Genomic DNA, 24224 nt, shown 5'->3' on the forward strand with positions numbered 1-24224 from the left:
TCAAAAATAAACATTAAAAAAGTTAAAAAAAAAAAAATCCAGACTATAGGAAACCCTATAGGACAATTGACCTGGTTTCTTCAGTGAATAGATTATTGGAAGACAGAGAGACAGAGATGAGTAGAAGACCTAAGAAATTTATCAACTCAGTGGCAATGTGTAGACTTTCTAAGGATTTTGATTCAAGCAAACTGTAAAGAACACAAGACAATTGGGGAAATTTGAGCACTGATTGGATAACTGATGTTAAGAAATTATGATTAATTTCGATAGGTGTGATAAAACTAGTGTGTTTATGCTGTAAAGTGTCCTTATTTTTAAGAGATACATACTGAAATATCTGCAGATGAAAGGCTGTGATGTCTGGGATTTACCTCCAAACAACCTGGTGTTGGGGGCTGGTGATCGAGGGAATGGGCATGGAGAGAAAACAAGATTGGCTCTGATTGGTAATTGTTGAAGCTGGCAGATGGCTGTGTGGGGATTCATTCATTCTTTAAAAAAAAAAAGTTTTTGTTTTTAATGTTTATTCATTTTTGAGAGACAGAGAGAGACAGAGTGCAAATGGAGGAGAGGCAGAGAGAGAGGGAGACACAGAATCCTAAGCAAGCTCCAGGCTCTGAGCTGTTAGCACAGACCCTAACACGGCTCGAACCCATGAACTGTGAGATCATGACCTGAGTCGAAGTCGGATGCTTCACCCGAGCCACCCAGGCACCCCAATTCTTTCTACTTTTAAGTTGAAAAAAATTTATTGATGTATAGTAGATACTTTATGTTTTTATTTTTTAATTTTTAAGTTTATTTATTTATTTATTTTGGTGGGGGTGGGGGGAGACAGAGAGAGGGGCAGAGAGAGGGAAAGAGAATCCCAAGCAGGCTCCACACCATGAGTGCAGAGCCTGATGCAGGGCTCGAACTTATGAATCTCGAGATCATGACCTGAGCCGAAATCAAGAGTTGAATAAGCAACAGACAGCCACTCAGGTGCCCCTATTTTCTTTTTTAATTGAAATATAGTTGATACTTTCTATATTTTTATGTGTTTGAAAGTTTCTCTCATAAAAGATACAGAATAAAATAAGGGCTAAGACATAGGTTTTGGTTTTAAAGTATTTGAACCAGTGAAACTGGGGTCTGGGCGGCTCAGATTCTAGCCCTGGCCCTCTAATGACCTGAATGACCTGGAGTTGCCCCTTTAACATTTCTGGGTTCCACAGAACATTACTTGAGTAAATGAGTTCACTGGACGGGATCCTCCTTGTCAATGGTTACCTGCGATGCTGCACTTTTGAAAGAGGGTTGAGGTGTGCTCTCAAGGAGAAAGATTCTAGAATCAAGGAGCCATGTTCATGAAGGGCTTGGTTTCCTTCAAGCTGTTTGTCAGATTCTAGTTCCAGACTGGTCACCTCCTTTTCCCCAGGGAAACTGGAAGCATTCTGTAATGCAGGCTGTCAATTTGAGTTGATAGGATTTCAGCCATAGAACAGAGGTGTCATATAATTAGCTGGGTCATCTTATCCCTGAGTTATTTCTGTGTGTCTAGTGGTTAGGAGATCAGGCTCTGGAGGCTGGGTTCAAATCTCAGTTTAACTACAAGCTGTGTCACCGACCTTCCTTAGAGGGCTGTGGTGACGTTTAAATCAGCTAATATATGTGTGACACACAGTAATGGATCAATAAATGATATCATTTTTTTCAGGTCCATTAGTCTTGTTTGTGTTTTGGATTTACAGTTTTTAAAAGCTAGTTTAGCCTTAAGCACCATTGTCATCTTCAGTTTCTTCCTCCTCCCCTCCCTCTCTTTGGGTTAGAAGCACATTGGAGAGCTTACCACAGTCCTTACCATTGGTGAGAGCAGCACCAAGGTAATCTGAGAAGGGAGTTAGGGACCAGAATTTGCCTCCGAGAGATCGTCCTGTCAGTCCTTCACTTGGATGCTGATGCTGATGGTCTGGTTGCTGTGGCATTTGCCTGTGGTGGCATAGCCAGGGCATTGGTGGGGCCACATCTAGAATCCCATCTCCTGACTGCTGGTTATTTCTGTGGCTGTGTTCAGCTTCCTGAAGTCTCCTTTGGCATCCTAATTGCTTACTAGGATGTAGTGTGGAGAGAAAAATTCTGTCTCCTGTATCTGGTATTAAAAAACTTATCCCCTCTGTTAAGAAGGAATGTCTGGTCATGCTCTAGCATTTGTAGGGAGGGGAAATGGGAGGAAGCGTGGTGTTCCTCACATTCTGACTAATCCTTTAGGCAGCGGGGCTCCGTCATTTCCTTTTTGTGGCTTGGTGACCTCAACCCTCTTCCTGGTGCAGGCCGGCAGCACCTGTGACCACCCTCCCTTCCTTACAGCCAGCTTGTCTTGGGTCTTGGGTCTTTGTCTTACAGTTGTCTGAATCACTTCCCTGTTTCTCATCCTTGATGTTTCCCAGTAAGTAGCATTGTTTCTCCTTAAGCCTATTGTTTTTCTCCTTAATGTTATTTCTTGATTGCCTTCATTTTCTTTTGATGCTTCTATTTATTTTCTATTCATTAAGCTGAAAATAGGTTTATAAAGTTCTCTTATTTTTCCAAGGATGAGATCCCAGTTTATAGATTATCTGCATCCCTTTGCTTTTTCTTCAGCTTTGAGGCACTTTGTGACTCCTGAGATTTTCCTAATAAGGGGGAAGGTAATATTTTTATAACACTTGACAGATTATGTAGTGATTTTATAGACAAAATAACGTACTAGGCATAAGAGTTGGAAAGCCTAGATTTTGTCCCGGGTTTTAATTTCCATTCACAAACCAAGTTTTCAGACAAGTTTTTTTAACCTTTTCCTACTTCTGTTTTCTCATCTGAAAAATGGGAATCCCTAGTGTTTGTTGGAAGATGATGTGTTCTTGGCATTAAGTTCAGTAAGTTCTGGCTCATGTAACTGTGGATATTGTGATCTTATTTGGGATTCATAGTAACTTTTTTGAGGTATATTGGACAATTACCCCCATTTTTTATCTATTTCCGTTTTCTTTCATTTTTCTTCTTTCATTTTCATCTGTTTCTTTCCTTTGCCTGTGAAGAAAAAAGAAAGACTTAAAAGCTAACACATTTCAGTTGTACAAATATGGCATTAAGGCTCGCTGTTTGAGATTTGCCCTGAAATCTTTCCTTGGAAGAGGAGGCAAAGGGTGAGTGGAGGACTCCTTCCTGTGTCTTTAAATTCAGCTTATTCCCGGTTCAGTACAACCCAGAAAGACCGGGGGTGGGTTTGTCCTTGACTGAGAACTGTGTCCAGGCTTCCTGAGCGCAGGTGATAGGCCCGGAGGTGGTGTCGTTCAGTGGGCAGACACACCTGGGGTGGGGTGTTGGCCCTGCTCCAGAAGCCGTCTGCTCCTCTGGTTCCTCCTTGGTACAGTAACTGCCGTGAGGCGATTTTGAAGAATAGGACATACACGTAAAGGGCCTGACATGCTATATAGTTGCTTAGCCAATGTGAGTTCCTTTTCTAGTTTAGAATATATTTCTGATTTGTGTAATGGGAACTGAAGTGGAAATGGGATTCGGAGCGAACGGCCAAGAAAGAATTCTTCAGACGTCTTTGGTGCAAAAAAGTAGTTTCATGAAAGCACAGGACAGGACCCATGGGCAGAAAGAGCTGCGCTGGGGTTGTGACGGGTGACTGATTGTATACCTTCAGGTTGGGAGGGGGTTAGGGATAGCATAGCATACATCTCTAAGGAATTTTGGCAGCAAGGTTTCGAGGACCTTGAGGGGGCTAACTATTGTTAGGAAAAGATCATAAAGTATTGTCTAGTAAAACTTCAGTCATAAGACCCTCTAGATGTATATCAGTGAGGCCATACGCTTGGAGGATGATTACAAACCTGTATCTAGGGGGGTAGAGATAATGGAAGTTCCCAAAGGAATTTCTATGTGTGAAAGTAGACTCCCAGGATCCTGGGGGGGGGGGGGGGGGGCGGGGGCGGGATAATGTTGAGCTAAGATTGCCTTTTGTCCCTTAGCAAAGTGTCCGCATTGAGGCAGCTGAGCTCCCAGGGGAAGGTCACTCTGCCTGTCTCAAGGACTTACCACTGGACTGTAAGTAGTAAGGAAATTTAATTTCTTCTTTTGCCTTTGTTTCCCATATCAGGATCCTCCTGCTAAAGGAATTTCAGGCAGCAGCCAACAGGTTTTAGAGACATTTTTGTGGGCAGTGGTACTCTTGAAACATCCCTAACTACCCCCACCCTGCCAAGAAAGGCTGGTCTTGTAGGGTTGGGACTTGCTTTCCACCAGTGTTTCTCACCTCCAGGTGGGCCTTAGAGTGACATTGCTTTGTCAGAATACAATTCTGGGCTCCAGACCAGACCTACTGCCCAGACATGTACCTTTGGGAAAAGCTTTCCAGGTTCTTCTGATGCTACCCTGGCTTAGAGCCGCTGCTTTAGACAAACCAGAGTGACTTTCTAGTGTGTCTAAAATATGATTCAATTTAAAGAACTCCAGTTGGGTGTCTCTTTCTGAGGATACAGCAGTTCTTTTCTGAGAGGAGCATGTCCTCTTGTACACTTGGCCTTGTTAATTGGGTGTAATGCTTTCATAGTGACGATAATAGCTAAACCAGGCACTTTACATGTATTAACCCGTGCAGTTCTTGCTGCAGCCCTGCGAGTTAGGTGCTATCACGTGTCCCTTCGGCATGACATATCCAAAGTCACACACAATACCTGGGATGGAGCCAGGTATTGAACCCACGCAGCCTGGCTTAGGAGTCAGTGCCCTTGTCCCTCATGTTATCCATCTGTCTTAATCGCAGATAGGACTGCCTTAGAAGAGGGCTTTGGAACATGCCGCTGTTACCCAAGGGTTGTGGAAATTTGGTAAGAACTGGTAGCCTCTTCTCCGCTGACTTTATATTGTTTCTTGGTGTATCCTGGCTGGGTCCAGATGTGAAGAGGACTCCTACATCAGAGGGGATGTGTGTGCAAGCAGGTGGTAAGGGGGAGGGGTAGAGCACATTTACAAGCCCGCCTCTCCTATTTACTCCTTCCACTCTCCCACTTATTACCGAGGTGTGTGGGATTGGTTCGCTCTAAGGGTGGTAATTTGGGACTCACTTCTTTGGCTTCCTTCACTGTAGCGAAAATGATAGACTCGTTGCTCTTTGAAGGTGAATGTCTCTTTGAGAGAGCCTGAGAATGACTTTCATTTCATCTGTATTCGGGAGAGAACAGAACACAGTTCCCAAAGGCCTGGTGCTAAATAGTCGTTTGAGGAGGGCTTCATGTGGGAGCTCTTTGCAGCCTGGAACAGGCTGTAAAATAGACTGGGGGATATACTTGCTTTAGACTGACCTGCCCAGACAGAACATTGTGGGGCGCTCAGGCAAATGCAGCCGGTGTGAAATAACAATTAGAACGGCCACTTGCTATGTGCTGGGCACTGTGCTAGGTCATTTAGGACACTTCGTCCCTTATCCTGGTGGATGTCTTGGTTCCCATTTTATGGAGCAAGAAACCAACTCAGAAAGTTAAATTATGAGTCTTATGGTCACACAGATAAGTGATGCAGTCAGGATTTGAGCACATTTCTCTCAGACTCCAAAGCTGTGAGTATTACTTCCTATAATACTTCACTCTTCTGTGAAAGAAAACTGTGTGCTCAGCTTTGCAGCAGCATTAATTTGTAAATAAAAGCCTTCTTTCCTGATTTAACATGAAGATCTTCTTTTGGATGTAAGGAATAAAGTAAACACTGCTAACTGCTGTCCTGAAATGAAGGAAGTAAAAGAAATGAATGAATGAATGAATGAATGAATGAATGAGTGAGTGAGTGAGTGAGCTGGACTGGTGGTAGATTTGTAGAGCATGGGGAGATCCCTCCCCCAGGATACTCAGGAACTCGGATCATCTTCTAAATAAGTCTGTTGGGGTCCTTCGCCCTCCCACCCTATTAAACATGATATAATATCTGGACCTTGAAGTAGCAATTTGTATTTCTGGCTACATTTAATTCCTGACTTATTTACTCTTGATTTCTTTCCCTTAAATTAGTTGTACCTCCTATTCCTCCCCTTTTCTTTTTTTCCGTACTGTCCTTTCCAGTAGAAGGTTTTGCTTGCCAGGATCATTTGGTTTAAGGTGGATAATGTATGTAATTTTAAAAGTTCAGATTGCTTTGAAAAAGTCTGAAAAGAATTAATAAAGGCATATCCATCAATTCATGAACCACAAAAATTAGGATGAGCTTTCCAACAAATGTTGTTATTATAATACTTACTGTTCCATTTTCAATTCAGACATTATAGATGCCCCGAGGAAACAGACACAGAGGGAAAATGAGATGTGATCATATTAATTATGATTTCACTTCTGCGGTTAAATAGATTTCCAGCTAGAGTCAGGGTTGCTTCTTAATTAAACAAATATTTCTTGAGGGTTTGAAATCTGCCAAACTCTGTACTAGTCTTTGATTTCACCTGTTCCTTGGGTGCTAGTGCCATTTCAGCTCTGAGTTGGTTTTAAAAATTCTTTGCAGCAGCTCTCAGAATAATTTAGGTCGGAGTTTAGGACTGTCATTCCATGAAAGCCATTTTTCCATGTACTTGAAGGGTAACATCATATCTGTCTTTTTTTTTTTTTTTTTTTTTTTCATTTGGGTTCTCTGTTATTCCTCTCCTTTCTCCTCCTCCTTTTCTCGGCCTTACGTTCTTGATTAGGAAGAAATACCAAAATTAACTAAATTTAAAGAAATTGTATAGATCCGTGCTTCCTATCAAATGGCCTTCAGACCATCAGCATTATAATCACTTGTGCTTGTTACAAATGTATATTTCTGCGACAACAGGGATGGACCTAGAAGGTATTCTGCTAAGTGTAATAAGTCAGAGAAAGACAAATACCATATGATTTCACTTCTGTGTGGAATCTAAAAATCAAAACAAACAAACAAACAGCAGAAACAGACCCATAAATACAAAGAACAAATTGAAGGTTGCCAGAGGGAAGGGGAATGAAGGGAATGGGCTAAATGGGTGGTGGGGGGGTGGGGAGATACAGGCTTCCAGTTATGGAATGAATAAGTCACAGGGATAAAAGGTACAGCGTAGGGATATTGTAATAGTGTTGTGGAATCACTGTGTTGTACACATGAAACTAATGTAAAATTGTGTGTCAGCTATAATCCAATTAAAATAAAATGCATATTCTTGTGTCCCACCCCGGATCTGAATGTGAGAACTGCTGAATTAAGAGTTACATGCATGTTATTTTTATGCTAGCGGTAGAATGTTCTCTTTTTCTCTTTGAATAAAGAGGTAATCTCATTTTCCCCCTGAGTTAATGTACTCTGATTAAAAAACAAAAATGAAAACGATAAAAAAAAAACACTTCCAAAAAGAATGCTGGAATTAGGTTTTAGAATTTGAGAAACTTTTCTTTAGATTTTTACTGAAACTCAAGTTGTTCTTTCATCCACTGTGGGTATCCTCAAATTATTATTAGCAAACTACCCAATTCTTTGACTTTTTAAAAATGAAAGAAGTTTAAAGACTTCATTAATTTGAAGTCCTAGTTCAAGCGACTAATATTTTATTTATTTATTTTTTTAATGTTTATTTTTATTTTTGAGACAGAGAGCATGAACGGGGGGAGGGGGAGAGACAGAGAGAGACACAGAATCTGAAGCGGGCTCCAGGCTCTGAGCTGTCAGCACAGAGCCTGATGGGGGGCTCGAATTTGTCACCTGTGAGATCATGACCTGCGCTGAAGTCGGACGCTCAACTGACTGAGGCACTCAGGCATCCCAAGCTACTAATGTTTTAAAATGAGTCAGAGGAGTCACAGAGTTGTGGTTGGTGGCAAAACTGGATAGAAACAGGTTCTGATCTGTGCCCACCAGCTGTGTGACTCTAGGTAAGCCCTTTCAACATTCTGTCCAGTAGCAGATGGCATGGGTATGTGGTGACTTCCCTTCTGGTTCTGATTGAGTCGGACCTTGTGGAAAGAGAAATAGAAGATGTTGACAGATGGGCCAGTATGCTGGAGAGGGAAAGTTTTGTATCGGTAGGAGGGACTTTTAAAATGAAATACATGGTGGCCAAAGGAAATACAGTCCATGAGTCCATAAAGAATAAGAATATTGAAGTTAAAAAGAAATGATTGGGAGTTTCTTGTACTCATTCAGAACAACAGTGCAGTACTTACCCAGATTCCCGGTTACTGAAGCCCAACCAGGAAATGGACTTCCTTAAGGCAAGGACTGCCCTTTGTTTGACACATTTCATTTGCTGTACTGTTGCCAGGTACGTTTGTGCCATTTTATAGATTTTGGTAGAAGTGGGTGATGGTAGGATCTGGGGAGAGCATATGTCTTACATATTAGAAACTGCCACTATTCGAGGAAAGAAACAAAGCATCCTGCTTTAAGAGATTCATCCGTCCTAAGCTAATTCAAACAACTGGAGAATTGAGGAGAAATTGGAGTTTAGTAAATGATTTCTTGCTTGTGCTGTTGTATTCCATTTCTGTCTGTTGAGTTATGGAGAGAAGGATGGATATCAAAGTATATAAAGTATATAAAAAAGTATAGCAAAGTATATAAAGACCAGTGTTAAAGACCAGTGTTCCTTAAATCTCAATAACTCATGGGCCTCTTTATTTAAAGGAAAAAATTTCTCACAAATCCCCAGTACTAACATGAATATTTTTATTATGAAGTAGCTTAAATATGCTCAAACTTAAAACTAGGTATAAACTCCTTATGCTTCAGCTCTTATATAACTATTAAACAATGACAAATTTATAGAGTAAATTCAACAAAGCCACAAAACCAATAAACTTCAAATTAACATTAATTTGTCATGACAGATAATGTTGTTTGATTAAAATTAAACCTCTCTAGGGGCGCCTGGGTGGTGCAGTCGGTTAAGCGTCCGACTTCAGCCAGGTCACGATCTCGTGGTCCGTGAGTTCGAGCCCCGCATCAGGCTCTGGGCTGATGGCTCAGAGCCTGGAGCCTGTTTCTGATTCTGTGTCTCCCTCTCTCTCTGCCCCTCCCCCATTCATGCTCTGTCTCTCTCTGTCCCAAGAATAAATAAACATCGAAAAAAAAAATTAAACCTCTCTTTGGAAATGTGATTATGGTTCTAACACCAAAGTTTTAGTTCTTTTGAGATCTGTGTGTAACTCAGTTCTCCTTCCACCTCCCTGTATTCAAAACTTCAAAAGCACCTTCTTTTGGCAGGAATGCATGATTTGGTTGTTTAATTTAGTTTTATTTATTTTTCTTACTTGTCCTTGATGATTAAAATTATACTACCGGATGCCATGCCAATCAAAAACATGAATGCAAACTCACTTTTGATCAAGCAAGAAGGTGGGATTTGGTACCTTGTTGCACATGGGATAGGTGGAGGGAGGAGAGGGGCCATTGGTACCTGCTATATTGGGTTTCTGATTTGGATGACTTTGAATGGTGCCATTGAGCAAAATGTAGAACAAAGGAGGAAAAGTAGGTTTTGAGGGAAGATGATTAGTAGGGAACTTAGGTTTCCAGCAGTATAGTGGATTGGATACTCTGACATGCTTCCCCACTGTAATCTGGATAAAACATTTTTTAATGTACTTCTGGGATCACAGGACCTAAAACATCTCCAAAATCTCCTACCTCAATTAGATCAACCATCTAAGGGTAAATTAAACCAAAGCTGAGAGCTTTGTATATAAACAAACACAAAAGATAGATTGCCACAGAGGCAAATGATGATATCCCCACTGTGTTTGGAGACTGAGCCTTGGGTCAGTGGCAAGGTGGACGAGCCTGCCTTTTGCTAGGACCTATAAAAAAACCCAAGGTGGCCCAGGTAGGTAGCGCCCGTTGGCTTTTGGGGGAAGCAAATGCAAGTCCTTTCTGGAGGAAGGCATTCCCTTCTTTGGACCTTATGGTTCTCCTAAGATCAACCAAATATGAATTCAGAAAAAAAGATCTCTAATTCTTCTAGAAAACAAACCACCAAGAGTGAGAGTCACCAGAAACAAAAAACAATAAATTTAGAATCCTGAGCACTTCAGGTATGAAAATGATCTGATGCAGAATATAAAATAACTATGTTTGAAACGCCTTAAGAAATAAAATAGTTACTCACATATCAGTACAGAGAGCGCGAGATAAAAATTGACCAGGCATATTATGTACATAGCCATAAAAAGAAGGAAAGCTTGCCATTTGTGACAACTTGGATGGGCCTTGAGGGCTTTATGTTAAGGGAAAAAGTAAGAGAAAGACAAATGCTGTATGATCTCACTTATATGTGGAATTAAAAAAACCCCCAAACTCCTAGAAACAGAGAACGGGTTGGTGGTTGCTTGAGGAGAGGAGTGGGGGAAATGGTGAAAGTGGTCCAGGTACAAACTTTTAGTTGTAAGTTCAGGGATATAATATGCAGCATAGTGACTACAGTTAACAATACTGTATTTTATATTTGAAAGTTACTAAGAGAGTAGGTCTTAAAAGTTCTCATCAGAAGAAAAAAAATTGATAACTATGTGAGGTAACTGATATTAATTAAACTCATTGTAGTAATTATTTTGCAACATGCACAAATGGTAGATCTTAAGCACCTTAAACAGATACGGTGTTATGTGTCAGTTATATCTCAATAAAATGGGTGCGGGGGTGAAGAGTGGGTACAAGGGCAACATAAATCTAGGTGTTTTTGTTGCTGAAAAAAAAATTGACTAGGCTGACTTTGAAAAATACAAACAAAAACAGCACCTAAAGAAAAAGTTGTAACTGTTAAAATAATTCAATAATTAGAAATAGCTGAAGGGGTAATTAATGAACTAGAAAAGAAGATTTGAAAGAATCGGAATGTAACACAGAAATGAGAAGAAAAACATGAAAGTGTAGTTGAAAGGTAGAAAGACTATAATGAGATCTGTTCAGAGCCCCAGAAAGATAATAACAAATGGAGGGACATTATATTTGAAGAGCTATTATATAATTTTTAGAGTTTATGAAGGACATAAATGACCAGTGTTCCTTAAATTCAAGTAATTTATGGACAGATGAGGGGAGCACAACATAAACTAATAAAAAGAAATCCATGTCTACATATAGGAACACTTCAGTACACCAAAATAAAGATGATCTTAAGAACATACCAGAAGAAAAGGGTAATTGTTCATCAAGGGAATAATGAGCTGACAGCTGACTTCTCAACAGCAATAATGGGGAATGGAAAAATATCTACAAAATACTAAAAGAAAATACTGTTTGATTGTATACCAGCAGAACTGTCATTCAGGAAAAAGGCAAAATGTGCTTTCCAAAAATCTAAATTGTTTTTAATGTTTTATTTTATTTTTGAGAGAGAGATCGGGGGAGAGGAGGAGGGAGGGAGGGAGGGGCAGAGAGAGGGAGACACAGAATCTGAAGCAGGATCCAGGCTCCGAGCCCGACGTGGGGCTTGAATTCACCAACCGTGAGATCATGACCTGAGCCAAAGTTGGACACTTAACCGACTGAGCTACTCAGGTATCCCTGCTTTCCAAAAATCTAAAACTTGCCACAACAGACTATTATTAAGATATTTCTTAATGGATATACTTCAGGAAGAAGAACGTGATTCTAGGAGGAAGGGCTGAGATGCAAAAAGGAGTGGTAAAGAAATTGATAAACATATAGGTAAATCTCATTAAAATTAAATAAAATTAAAAGTTTTTTAATTTAAAATTTATCTTTTAAGTAGGCTCCACACCCAGCATGGGGCTTGAACTTATGACCATGAAATCAAGAGTTGGATGCTCTACCATCTGAGCCACTCAGGCGCCCCTAATTTAAATATTTTTAATTTAAAAATTAAAAATTTTCTTCAGTCATACTAGCCACATTTCAAGGCACATGTGGTTAGTGGCTACTGTATTGAATAACACAGATATGGAACATTTCCATCATTGAAGAAAGTTCTGGTGAACAGCACTGTTGTAGAACAATGGAAGGGAAATACATTAAGATAATTTCTGCAATTCATTTTAAGATGCCATTGTTTTAAGAGTCACCATTATATAGTACGTGTAAAAAATTTTAGGAAACACATTGCCAATTTTTTTTTAAAGATTCTAATTTTTTAAAAAGTTTTTAATTTTATTTTATTTCTGAGAGAGAGAGAGAGTGTGTGTGAGCAGAGAGAAAGAGAGAGATAGAATCTGAAGCAGATTCCAGGCTCTGAGCTGTCAGCACAGAGCCCAGCATGGAGCTCGAACCCACGAACCGTGAGATCATGACCTGAGCCAAAATCGGGTGCTTAACTGACTGAGTCACCCAGGTGCCCCTAAGATTTTATTTTTAAGTAATCTCTGTATCCAGCTTGGGGCTCAAACTTACAGCCCTGAGATCAAGAGTTGCGTGCTCTGCTGACTAAGCCGCCAGGCACCCCTGTTGCCAAAAATTTTTTAAGCTGCCATTTTTATAAGACACGTCTCAATATCACCTGTGTGAAAATGTGAAGAAATGTCCCTCTTGGCATGGATGCCATTAGGGGTTAGAGCATTAATGGCATGGACATCCAGGAGTTGTGATCCAAGTAGGTTGGACATAGATGGACATAGATCTGGCCTGGAGACAAAGCATGGTGCATATTTGGCGCATAGAGTAGGTCTCAGTGAATGTCTGGTGAGTGAATGGGTGATGTACTGCATGGGTGTGTGGGAGTTATCAGGATACCCTGTAGTCGGGCCTGGGAATGTGGTTGAAGTCACCAAAAGATTTATATGAAGTATGAGGAGAGTCAGGATGAAGCCTTGATGAACACGATTGGTATTCTAGTGGTCATGTAGAAAGGAGCCTACGAAGGAGCCTGAGAAAGAGACTTCAGAGGTGGGGAAGAACCAGGAAGACTTTGGGCAACCTGAGACTAAAGGGTGAGGAGGTGAGATGTTGTGTAGACTCTGCCAGGATAAGGCCTATGCATTCCTGAGGTAAGTGTCAGCCTGCTATATGTGATAAGGGAAGCATTGGAAATTACAAAGGCATCAATAATTATTTCTGCCAGGGCATCTGAGAAGACTTCATGAAGGAGGTAGTATCTGGGCGCGGCTTCAAAGGACAAACACTTGGCATGTCTGAGTGGTATGGCGGGGCAGTCTGGGCGGATGGAGTAACACTAACAAAAGCCTGAAATTGTGAAAACGTGTGAAGCCCTTGGCAGTAATTCCTAATGAGCCGGACTTCACTGCGTCCAGCTTCTTTCTAGGTAAAGGTCTCGTGTTGATGAAGGAGCATCCATTCTCTAAGATCAGAAGCACACCTTTTACTAATCTTTGGTCGGATCGGAAGGTAACTAAAATGACTGCAGACCTGACCAGATGCTTCCCAATGCTCTAAATAGACTACTTTATACATGATTTTCAGAACATAATCCTAATACAGAATTTATTACTAAATTTTGAGATTTAAGTTCTGTGTGGAAAACTAATACCTGTGTTGTATTGCAAATTAGGTAATCATATGACAGACATCCTTAGACTACAGAGTGGAAAAGAGACTTAGCTTGCTCCAGTTAACCAGGTGCTAAGAAAATATGGGGCAGATAAGACTTGGGTAAAAAAATCCCGGGTCTTTGATTTAAAAGCTAGGTAACATCCGTCAAGTGACTGGACTTCTTTATGACTCAAATTGCCCATTTAAAAATAGGTGTAATAATAGTTCTTACTTCAGGATGGACGTGAGGATTAATGGAAAGCACTTAGCAAAAAGTTTCCCATTATCATGAAAAAAATATTTCGATACTTTCTTCTGTAAGAAAATCTAGTAAAACCAGTGGTTCCCAATCATGGCTGTGCATCAAAGCATCGTGGCGAGATAGTTAAAAAACGAAGACTTCCCGGACCCTACCCCAGACCTGGTATGTGTGTTGTAGTAACTGGGCTTTGGACTTTGTATTTTTTTGTAGGAACTCCAGGGTTAGGAAGTCTTTCTGTGGAGTTGAGTATCATTTTGGTCACTTTTCCTCGGATACTTTTTTCCTTGCTCTACAGTGTTTTGAACATTGTCTCTTAGTGTTTGCTGAGTATGTGAGCTTTCAGGTTATTAATCCTGGTCACTGTGTGGCTCTTTACTCCATACCTTCTTTTGTCTTTCTTCCTCTTTTCTCACCCTCTTCTCCTCCATCCCATGCTGAATTTTTAGACAGTTGTGTTGACAGTGTCCTGGACAGCCTAGTTCTCAGGCCCTTTTTATTTATTTTTGTAATAAAACAGATTTAAAAAAGAAACTTTTCTAAGGCAGACATTTGGCATGTTAAAATGGAACTTCAGTTTAGTTTCTAAAATAAACAATTCGGCTTTTTTTTTAATTCTTTAAAATATGAGTGCTCCAGGAAATGCTTCTAAAATAACTGATATTCCCCTTGTTAACACTGGGGTTGTTATTGGCTGGATTCCAGCGTGTGTTCTTTTTCCTTGGTAGGGGGCAGGGGGCCAGTGTGGAGAGAGTGCTCTACTCCATGCCAACACACAAATTGTAGTCCCACAAACCTAAGAGTGTGGTTCATATGCTCGCAGTAGTTATCTGGTATATTGTAAAATGTGGTCTGGAGATTAAGAAGTAAAATTTTTAGGGGCCCCTGGGTGGCTCAGTCAGTTAAACGTCCGCCTCTTGATTTCGACTCAGGTCATGATCTCACAGTTTGTCGGATTGAGCCCCGCTTTGGGCTCTGCGCAGACAGTGTGGAGCCTGCTTGAGATTCTCTCTCTCTCTCTCTCTCTCTCTCTCTCTCTCTCTCTGTCCTTCCCTCCCTCTCTCTCTCTCCCCCCCCCACTCCCTCTCTGTCCCTCTCCTGCTTGTATGCATACTCTCTCTCTCAAAATAAACTTAAAAAATTTTTAAAAAAGAAGTAAAATTTATTCTAATTGGATCAGTTAGAATATTCCTTTTAACTTTTGTGTGTAGGTAGTTTGGTTAGAAGAATCACCGTATTGCAGCCTTGCTGCTTACTCTGTCTAGTTCATATATCGTGCATTTCATATGGATGAGAAATGACTAAAATGTCAGCTTTATCAGGGCGGAAATTATGGTCCCCGGCACTTAGAATAGTGCCTGGCACGTAGTGTTGGAGAAGAATATATAAATGAATGAGCTGGCAATTAGACAACCAAACTAAAAGCCACGTCTACCACTTTTCATTGAGAAATTTCCTCAAGGACTCTTAAAGGTAACAATACCTGATATTGGTCTGGTATCTGGATTGGAGGCTGCCTGCGTGTTCCCATAGCTCCCTGTGCCTCACGCAAATCACACTGCATTCCTCAACCTAAGTCCTTGCAGGAAGGGACTGGGTCTGTTCATGGTTGTGTCCTCAGTGCCTTATCTGGCAGCATTGCAGTTTCTTAGTAAATATTTGTTGAATGAACATATAGAACTAAAGTTTCCATAATGTGTTCATATTTGGTTTTATCAGTTGGCAGTCCCATGAAGTTGGCTGATGGTATCACACCAGTTTTACAAATGATGTAACAAAGGTTAAGGAGCATACATTAGTTATCCCAGAAAGCCTCAGGTCATTCTAGGACTGCAAGCTCTAAATCTGCCTGTGTCTTCATCCCTTGTTCTTTCCAGAACAGCCTTTAAAATATTAGTAAGCTCTGGGTATTGTATGTAAGCAATGAATCATGGGAATCTACTCCCAAAGCCAAGAGCACATTGTATATACTGTATGTTAGCTAACTTGACAATAAGTCATATTTAAAAAATAAAAAAAAGAAATAACTGATATTCTAAAAAAAATAAAATATAGTTAATTTTTTTTTAAGAAAAGCACTAAAATTAGGAATAAAATGAGTTTAGCATGGGTGAGATAAACTTTACTTTGTTTTTGGTTTTAAGTTGCCACCCAGAACAGGAACAGTTTAATTTAAACTGAATGATGAGTTTTAATAAATCAGTCTATTATTTAAAAGCAAACAAACAAAAAACATTAGTGAACATAAATTCCCCCTCCCTGCCCCCTCCGGTTGAAACCTCTCCTTGAGAGCCAGAGATGGGAAGTTACCATATGAAACCTTTTCCAAATTGTGTCATGTCTTCCTCATCAGCTAGAGTCTTTGTTGGATTCCAGTTTGGGTGATTCATAAATAGATCCTTTTAAATTGCCTGTGATGGGTACCTATGATACATCCTTTTTGAAACAAATAAAAAATAAAACAATTTTAAGACTATACTTTTTCCTTCCAAACATTTTAAGATGTAAATTTATCAATACTGTAAATATGTTTTTTAAAATCAGATTTCCAAAGTGGTGAAAGGCATGTTCTCCAGTGTATTTTAGCCTGGTCTTCCTGGTCATTTTGATATAGAACTTTCTGAAGTGTTGAATTGGCTTGGCTGGTATTTCTGGACCCAGGCTCGAGAAGGAGAACCCTTCCCTGTGATATTAGAATAGGAAAAATAAAATGCCGGCCAAACATCTAAGATTCTCAAATGGTGGCAAGCATCTGGGTGCACGTTTCGCCAAAGGCATCCACTGAAGTAAAGACCACACAACACCCAGCCAGGGTTCCAAGAAAGCCTTTTAAAATCTGTGAGTCTGATCTAATTTCTGTTTCATCTCTATTAAGAAAGAGAACTTGATGGCTCCAGCAAGATTTCATCCAGTTTGATCAGTAGGTCAGAGTTCGTTCTCCCAGCCGGATAAATTTGAACTTACCATCATCGCCTTACAAATAACTTTAAAGAGTTACTTGAACAATACCACAGAGCTTTGATTTCATTGTGAAATGGCAACAAGAATCCAGTTCCCTTTGCCCGCTGCGGACATTGACCTTTAGTATTAGAACAGAGGCATCAAGGGGGAATAAATAAACTGCCAATGTTGTGTTTTCCTCCAGGATCCAGCCATGAAAATATATGGCAGGGACTTGAGGAGCAGTTTTGGGTGGAAAAAAATGCATTTTCTTTTTTAGTCAGTGCCTGGCTTCTCAAATGAGGCGGGACAAGCTATTGTGTTTGTGCTGGCTCTTACAAAGCGAGATCACATCATCCCTCGATGCGGCTTTTTTTTTTTTTTTTTTTTTTTTTTTTATTAGCAGCTTCACAGCCCATGGCTTTGTTGTCCTGCTGCACAGTAGGACAGGCTGACGAGCAGTGAGCTCGATAAAGGCTTTTCAGGGAGCGTTTCTGAGTTTGTCATTGCCATCTGTCCTCTTCTCTCCCCTTGCTTTTCAGGCTATTCACATTTTGTGCAAATCTTGGGTTTCTGATTGGTGTGGTGGGGACACTGTAGGTGGATGCTAAGAAAGAAGTGGAGGTGAGCAGTATTTCAAATAAATAACTTAGAAGCAAAGAGAAAAATCTTGCTCTCTGAGGTTGTATCAGACATAAGATAGGAAGTATTAGGATTATTTCATTTTATTTTACGTTAGTTCTCGGGGACTGTTGTTAATTTTTGAAACCACTAATGCCTCTCCCCTAAGAGTTGGGTCATTTTGGCAGGAAGAGGCCAGGACCTGATGCCATAAATCACTTGTTTGCAGCTACTGGGGTGAGCATGCATCTTTCTTCTCTCTTGCAGGTGGCTCATTGCAAGTGTAGTTTTAGCTTGTTGAAAACCCTTTGTCCTGCTTTGATTGCTGGGTATGTGCTGTTGTCAACAGGGCAAATGCTAGGACCAGAAAGCTTTCGGTGTGATAGGCAGTTTCTGTTCTGGACACCTGCCGCCCGAGCACACTGCAGCCATTGTTCCTCTGCTTGAACGTGTTCTGGGCAGAGCCACCACGTCTTTTTTAGCCTGCAGTTGAGTCTTTTTTTTTTTTTTTTTCCTGCATGCATTTCATTTTTGGTGGAACAAATGTCTGTCTTATTCTCCTGGCTTTGCTGGTATGAATTTAACATGTGCGTGTGTTTCATACAAACTTGCATTTGGAGGAGTGTGTGCTGAGACGTTGTAGTGGTGGAAAGAGTGCTGGGTCAGAGTGGAGACAGGTGATCTGGACTTTGATCCCTGATCCTCTCATCCCTGCTGCGTGGCCTCAGTAAAAATATTTGAACTCTCTGGGCATCTCACTGTCTTCATTTGTAACCCCAGGGAGTTTGGGGGTTCTTGGAATGATGGATTACCAACTCCTCCAGTGTTAAGATTCCACCACTGTGTTTTGTGTGTTCTGGGATGCTAAGAGTGTCAAAAATGGAGGGTGTCAAGTGCTCACTAGGGCCGGGCTCCTGTGAGACTGTATGTAACACCCGGAGGCACTCTTTTTAATTAAGCAAAAATTAGATGACATGACAGTGACAGAGATGATTGGATGAATTAACTAAAGGAGGGAAATAACTATGGTCTTCTTGTCTCCTTGTGGTAAGTTTGCAGAAAACAAACACAAACTTTTTATTTCTAGAAAAGTAGTGTTAATCAGTTCTGACAGTGTTATTGGACATTTGGGTTTGGAACTTCTAAATTAAGAATTGTTGAGTTCAGATAAATGAAGACTTCTTAATTTATTAGCTCTTATTGATGAGATAAGAGGAAACCCACAGATCGGGCTGATGTAGGATAGACATCCAATTCCTGATTTGTATTCTCATACTGTTTAATAAAAATCTTCTTTAAAAGTATTCTAATTCTACAAGTAATCCATATAAGTTGTAGAAAATTTGGAAAACACCAAGGAAAGAAAAATGGCTTCTAATTCCATGACCCAGAAATAGCTCTTTTTTCATACTTTGGTGTCTTTAAAATATACATACTCAGTTTGTAGAATAAAATTGGGATCATACCATACATATATATATATATATATATAACTTTCCTGTATTCCTTTTGAGATGATTTTTGGGACTGAGTTTTCAAATGAAGGTACAGATTAATGTAATATTATGCGTGGCACACTTGTGACAGGGTCTGTTTTGACTTACAGAAATAGAATTGTAGACCCAGTATCTGAAAATAACACTTGTCCTGTTCCCTCTCGAACAGGCTTTCAATGTTTAGCATTTATAGATGTTGTCATAGCTAATACTATAATTAACAAATGAGGACTTCTTAATTTATTAGTTCTTAGTTGTTCACTAATTGCTTTTGTAAGTTTCCCTCATTTTAGTTTTCCGTGCCAGAATTGTTAACTTGCAATACCAGTGAGCAGAAGTTATTTTAACACTGTCTTTCTGGATGCCTTGATTCCTCAAGCTGAAGCATGGTAGCTAGCGTGGGCCAGGCCACAGGTTTGGCATGAAGGAGGAGAGTTAAGAGATTCCTTTTGCCCGAATATATTATACATTTGATAATATTTATAACTCACTTGTTGAATATTGGTTTCATATATCATTTTTCTCTATTAGGAAATGAAAGATGATTAGTTTCCCCTTTGGATTGTTTAGCCTATAAAATTTTCTGTTACAGCATTCACTTTGCATTGAAAATGCATTTTAAATCCTGAACCACACTGGGATTCTTTATGACCTTCCTCTAATGTGTCTTTTGGTGTGGTGCCCTTTGAAGTCCCGAAATGTTTTTCTATTTGATTGAGATTAAATCTGGGTTTCATTTTACTTTTTAAAACATATTGAGCAAGTTAATTTTCTGTTCGAGTTCCTAAGGGGAATGATTCTAGCCCTCTGTGTCCCAAGAATTCAGACTGAGCCTTGCCAGAACATTCCTGTGGTTTTCCACAGGGCAGATCACTGTGTTCATGAAATTTTAGTTGTAGCTTGTGTTTTCTGTGGTTAATTAAAACATCTGGCATTTGAATTTTCCACAAACAGAGTATAATCGTTTGGCCGAACCTTCTCAATAATGGTTAAATACCTTAGTCCTCCTTTAGGATAGCCCACACTTGTCTTTAGGACACCTCATAAGCTGTTGTCTCTGTTCCTTAATGATTTTAAACAATTGGAAAACATTTGGGGTTATCCTGCCAAACATAAACTCTTGAGAGAGAGAGAGAGAGAGAGAGTGTGTGTGTGTTTGTGAATATGAATCCCTCCAATGGCTTCTGGCTTTCCCCCTCCAGGTCGGAGCTGCTGTGGGTGAGCTGCTGTGGTCTGTAGCCAAGCATGCTGTGGTCAGATCTGCCCAGCCGTGGAACAGAAACATTTGCTGGATGGAAAATCCATAAAAGAAAGCTGCTGTGAAAGCCGGAGACAGACAGTAACTTAAGCAAAATCAGGTTAGTATAAGATAAGAGAGCCTGGATGAAATGGATCGGGTCAGCTAGGGAAAAGCCATTTTGTTTATGCCATAAAGTGTTTCTGAAACTGCCCCAAATAGTCATTCCCAGTTATTCGAGAGACTCCTAGCATTGTACAAATGGAAGATAGATCTGATCCTGACGTATTTACATGTACAGTGTATCATTGTCTTCCTCCCCGCCTCCTCTGTACCATCGTCTTGCTGGTCGTCCTCTCCTCTCTCAGGGAACGTCCTCAGCGCACACATATAAGAAGCCACAGCCAGAGGCCGCGCAGAACAACCATAGCGATCTTGGTTTTATTTTGGAGAGAAACCGTGTCCTCAAGAAAGCATGGGCTTGCACTGGTGTTTTCAGAATCGCCCTCATTTGTGTTCTCACACTGGGAAGGGGGCATCATGGAAACACGCGCTTTTCTGTTGCGGTGCTGCTGGCCCTGGTTTGCTTGGCAAGATTTTACTTTTATCTCCCCCTGGACAAAAGCTAGCAACATGTTCATTTTTGGCAGGGTGTACATTTGGCATGAAGACACTCACATAGGACAGAAGAAAAGAAATGTCCTGAAAATAATAGGAATGTAGACAAATGCAAAATAGCCTCACCGTGGACCAGGAGAATGAAACAAAACCACCTCATGTGGAGCAGTAGGTGGGGACAGTTCATTTTGAGTACGTGTCCTGTACAGGGAGAGGCACTACAAACAAGCATTTCTATTGGGTGTTCAGGCAGTAACTCAGCATAATACATAATAAACAGTGAATAAATACTCACCAGGCAGGAGTGAGTCAGCAGTCTTGACACCCTGCAAAGTAGTGAGCGTCTGTTGACTTCACCCACTCAGCATCCCTTTTCTCTTTCTTTCTTTCAATAAATCACCTAGATTTTCCCTGGGCAGTCAGTCACCCTTGCTCTGTTTTCAGCCTGTATCATCGTCAAAGGAGGTGGCCTCGCTGCCTCCATTATGGGTTTGTGACATAAGCTTGGCTAGTCAGGGTCACAAGGATTGGTTTATGGAGGACACCCCTGTTTTCACTGACCCTGTTGCAAAGAGTTTTTCCTTTTTGTGTGTTTTTTTTTAAGCTGGAGCTGTTAGTTTCCCTCTTTGCCACCACTTAGGGAAAGCCTTTCCGAGAATAAAGTTAACACAGAGATCAGAGCAGGGAGATACAAGAGATCACACACACACACACACACACACACACACACACACCCCACACCATATACAAAACTCAGATACAGCACCATCTAAAGGCAGTAACTCTGGTTTCACTTTCCTGGCAAGTTAGATAGTTTGAATTAGATGTCCATCACTTAGATCCAAAAAGGTCCTGATTGGGAATGCCATCTAGGTGTGAGGTGTTAGTGTGAAATGATTGGCACTCCCTGTCTTTAGGGGCTCACAGTGTAGGGGATGGGCCAGATTGGTATTCAGTTAGCTGACACACGATGTGAAAAATGTATCGCTAGAGGTAAAACAAAAAAAAAAAAACAAAAAAAAAAACCACACACACACACAAAACGAAGTTCTGTGGGAGTAGAGATGCAATTATGAATTCTGCTGGGTGTTGGAGAGACTGGCAGAGAGCTGTTATTTAACAAAGAAGTAGAATTTAGTCTTCAGGAACATTAGGAAAAAATACTTTTAATTCAATTACTTGCTTTTTGAGTCTCAAAGAAAGGGAGGCTTTTCAGAGCCTATATTAAAATGAATAGCAGATAAGGAAGATAATTTCGGAGCTTCCCTAGTAGTAGAATCCTGGTGTTTACAGTAAACACAATTGTTTTGGGAGCAGCCAAATGAGAGGTTCCCAGAAAGTTGTCCAGAGTTTATTTTAACACCACAGGGTAACAGCTGCTCTTCTCACCTAAACCTCAGTTGGCTTTCGGTTTAAGCAGAATTCTCTAAGCATGTCATGAATTTTAAAGATTATTTCTTCTTCTTCATGCTAGACTTTATTATTATTTTATTTTTTGTGACAGACACTGCTTTTTTAAATTAACAGACTTTGTTTAAAAAAAAAAATTTTTTTTTTTACATTTATTTATTTTTGAGAGAGAGAGAAACACAGAGTGTGAGCAGGGGAGGGGCAGAGAGAGAGGGGAGACACAGAATCTGAAACAGGCTCCAGGCTCTGAGCTGTCAGCACAGAGCCCGACATGGGGCTTGAACCCAGGAACTGTGAGATCATGACCTGAACCGAAGTTGGATGCTTAACTGACTGAGCCACCCAGGCACCCCTGAATTCTGGGTTCTTATAAAGACCAATTTTATATACCTATGTCCATCAAGCCTTATTTTTTAAAATAATGTTTATTTCTTTATTTTAAGAGAGAGAGAGAGAGAGAGAGAGAACAAGCGAGAGAGGGGCAGAGAGAGAGGGAGACAGAATCCCAAGCAGGCTCCACACTGTCAGCACAGAGCCTTACGTGGGGCTTGAACTCATGAACTGTGAGCTCATGACCTGAGCTGAAATCAAGAGTAGGATGCTTAACCAACTGAGCTACCCAGGTGCCTCTGTGACATTTCATTATTATTTTTATTTGCAGTTTCCTAATAACACATGATTTTGAGCCTCTTTACATATCTTTGTTTGCCATCTGTATATCTTCTTTGGTGAGGTGCCTGTTAGGATTTTCTTACTGTTGAGTTCTAAGAGTTCTTTGTATGTTTTGGATACCAGTCCTTTATCAGGTAAGTCTTTTGTGGATATTTTCTTCCAGTTCTGTGGCTTGTTTTTTTCATTCTCTTAATAGTGTCTCTCTCATAGCAGAAGTTTTTAATTTTAGTGAAGTCCAGAATATCAGTTATTAATTCTTTCATGGATTGTTGCTGTTGTATCTAAAAGTCACTGCCAGGGTGCCTGGGTGGCTCAATTGGTTAAGCGTCTGACTTCAGCTCAGGTCATGATCTTGCAGTCCTTGGGTTAAAGCCCCATGTTGGGCGGCTCTGTGTTGACAGCAGCCTGGAGGCTGCTCCATATTCTGTGTCTCCCTCTCTCTCTCTCTCTCTCTCTGCCTCCCCTACTCGCACTCTGTCTCTCAGAAATGAATAAATGTTAAGAAATTAAAAAAAAAATAAAGTCACTGCCCAACCAAGGTCATCCAGATTTCCTAGAGTTTTATATTTCTATTATGTCTTCTAGAGTTTTATAATTTTATATTTTACATTTAGGTAAATGATCTACAGATATTTTGAGTTAATTTTTGTGAAAGCTATCAAGGTCTTTGTCTGGATTCATATTTTGTATGTGAAATTACAGTTATCCCAGCACCATTTGTTGAAAAACTATCCTTTCTTCATTGAATGGCATTGGTTCCTTTGTCAAAGATCAGTTAACTGTACTTGTATGGGTCTGTATGTGGGCTTGCTCTTCTGTTCCATTGATCCATTCACCTGTGCCTTCACCAGTATCACACTGTCTTGATTACTGTAGCTTTTAGTAAATCTTCAAGTTGGGTAGTGTTAGTCCTCCGACTTTATTCTCCCTCAATATTGTGTTGGCTATTCTGGGCTTTTTGCCTTTCCTTGTAAATTTTAGAATCACTTTATCAGTATCCACCAAATAACTTGCCAGGATTTTGACTGAGATTGTGTTGAATCTGTAGGTCAAGTTGAGAAGAACAGATGTCTTGACAATATTGAGTCTTCCTTTCCATGTATGTGGAATAACTCCATTTATTTAGAAGTTCTTTGATTTCTTTCATTAGTTGTGTAGTTTTCCTTATATGGATCTTGTACATATTTTATTAAGTTTATATCTAAGTACAGTAAAACCTTGGTTTGGAAGCATAATTCGTTCTGGAAACATGCTTGTAATCCAAAGCACTTATATATCAAAGTGAATTTCCCCATAAGAAATAATAGAAACTCAGATGATTCGTTCCACAATCCAAAAATATTCATATAAAAATGATCACAATACTGTAATATCATACAAAATAATAAATAAAATACAATATATAAAGAAAAATAAACAAATTGACCTGCACTTACTTTTGAAAACCTCTGTGGCTGGTGTGAGGGAGACGAGAGAGGAGGGTTATTGTGTAAGACAACTTTTACTATCA

The 24224-nt window shown here is 40.1% G+C and overlaps 1 protein-coding gene across 25 annotated transcripts in view; it reads left to right on the forward strand.

The window, feature by feature from the left end:
• Positions 1-24224, forward strand: part of APBB2 (amyloid beta precursor protein binding family B member 2) — a 382870-nt gene that overhangs the window by 57075 nt on the left and 301571 nt on the right. For 21 of the 25 annotated variants that reach the window (XM_045474262.1, XM_045474245.1, XM_045474241.1 and 18 more), the window contains one exon: positions 19980-20135. The gene's annotated coding sequence lies outside the window, so the exon portion shown is untranslated. Of the gene's footprint in view, positions 1-4009; positions 4081-19979; positions 20136-24224 lie in introns of those variants that run through there. The other 4 variants (XM_045474243.1, XM_045474253.1, XM_045474257.1 and 1 more) reach the window with 1 other exon arrangement.

Source organism: Leopardus geoffroyi, chromosome B1 (assembly GCF_018350155.1).
Source record: "Leopardus geoffroyi isolate Oge1 chromosome B1, O.geoffroyi_Oge1_pat1.0, whole genome shotgun sequence".
In the NCBI taxonomy this organism is placed as follows: Eukaryota; Metazoa; Chordata; class Mammalia; order Carnivora; family Felidae; genus Leopardus; species Leopardus geoffroyi.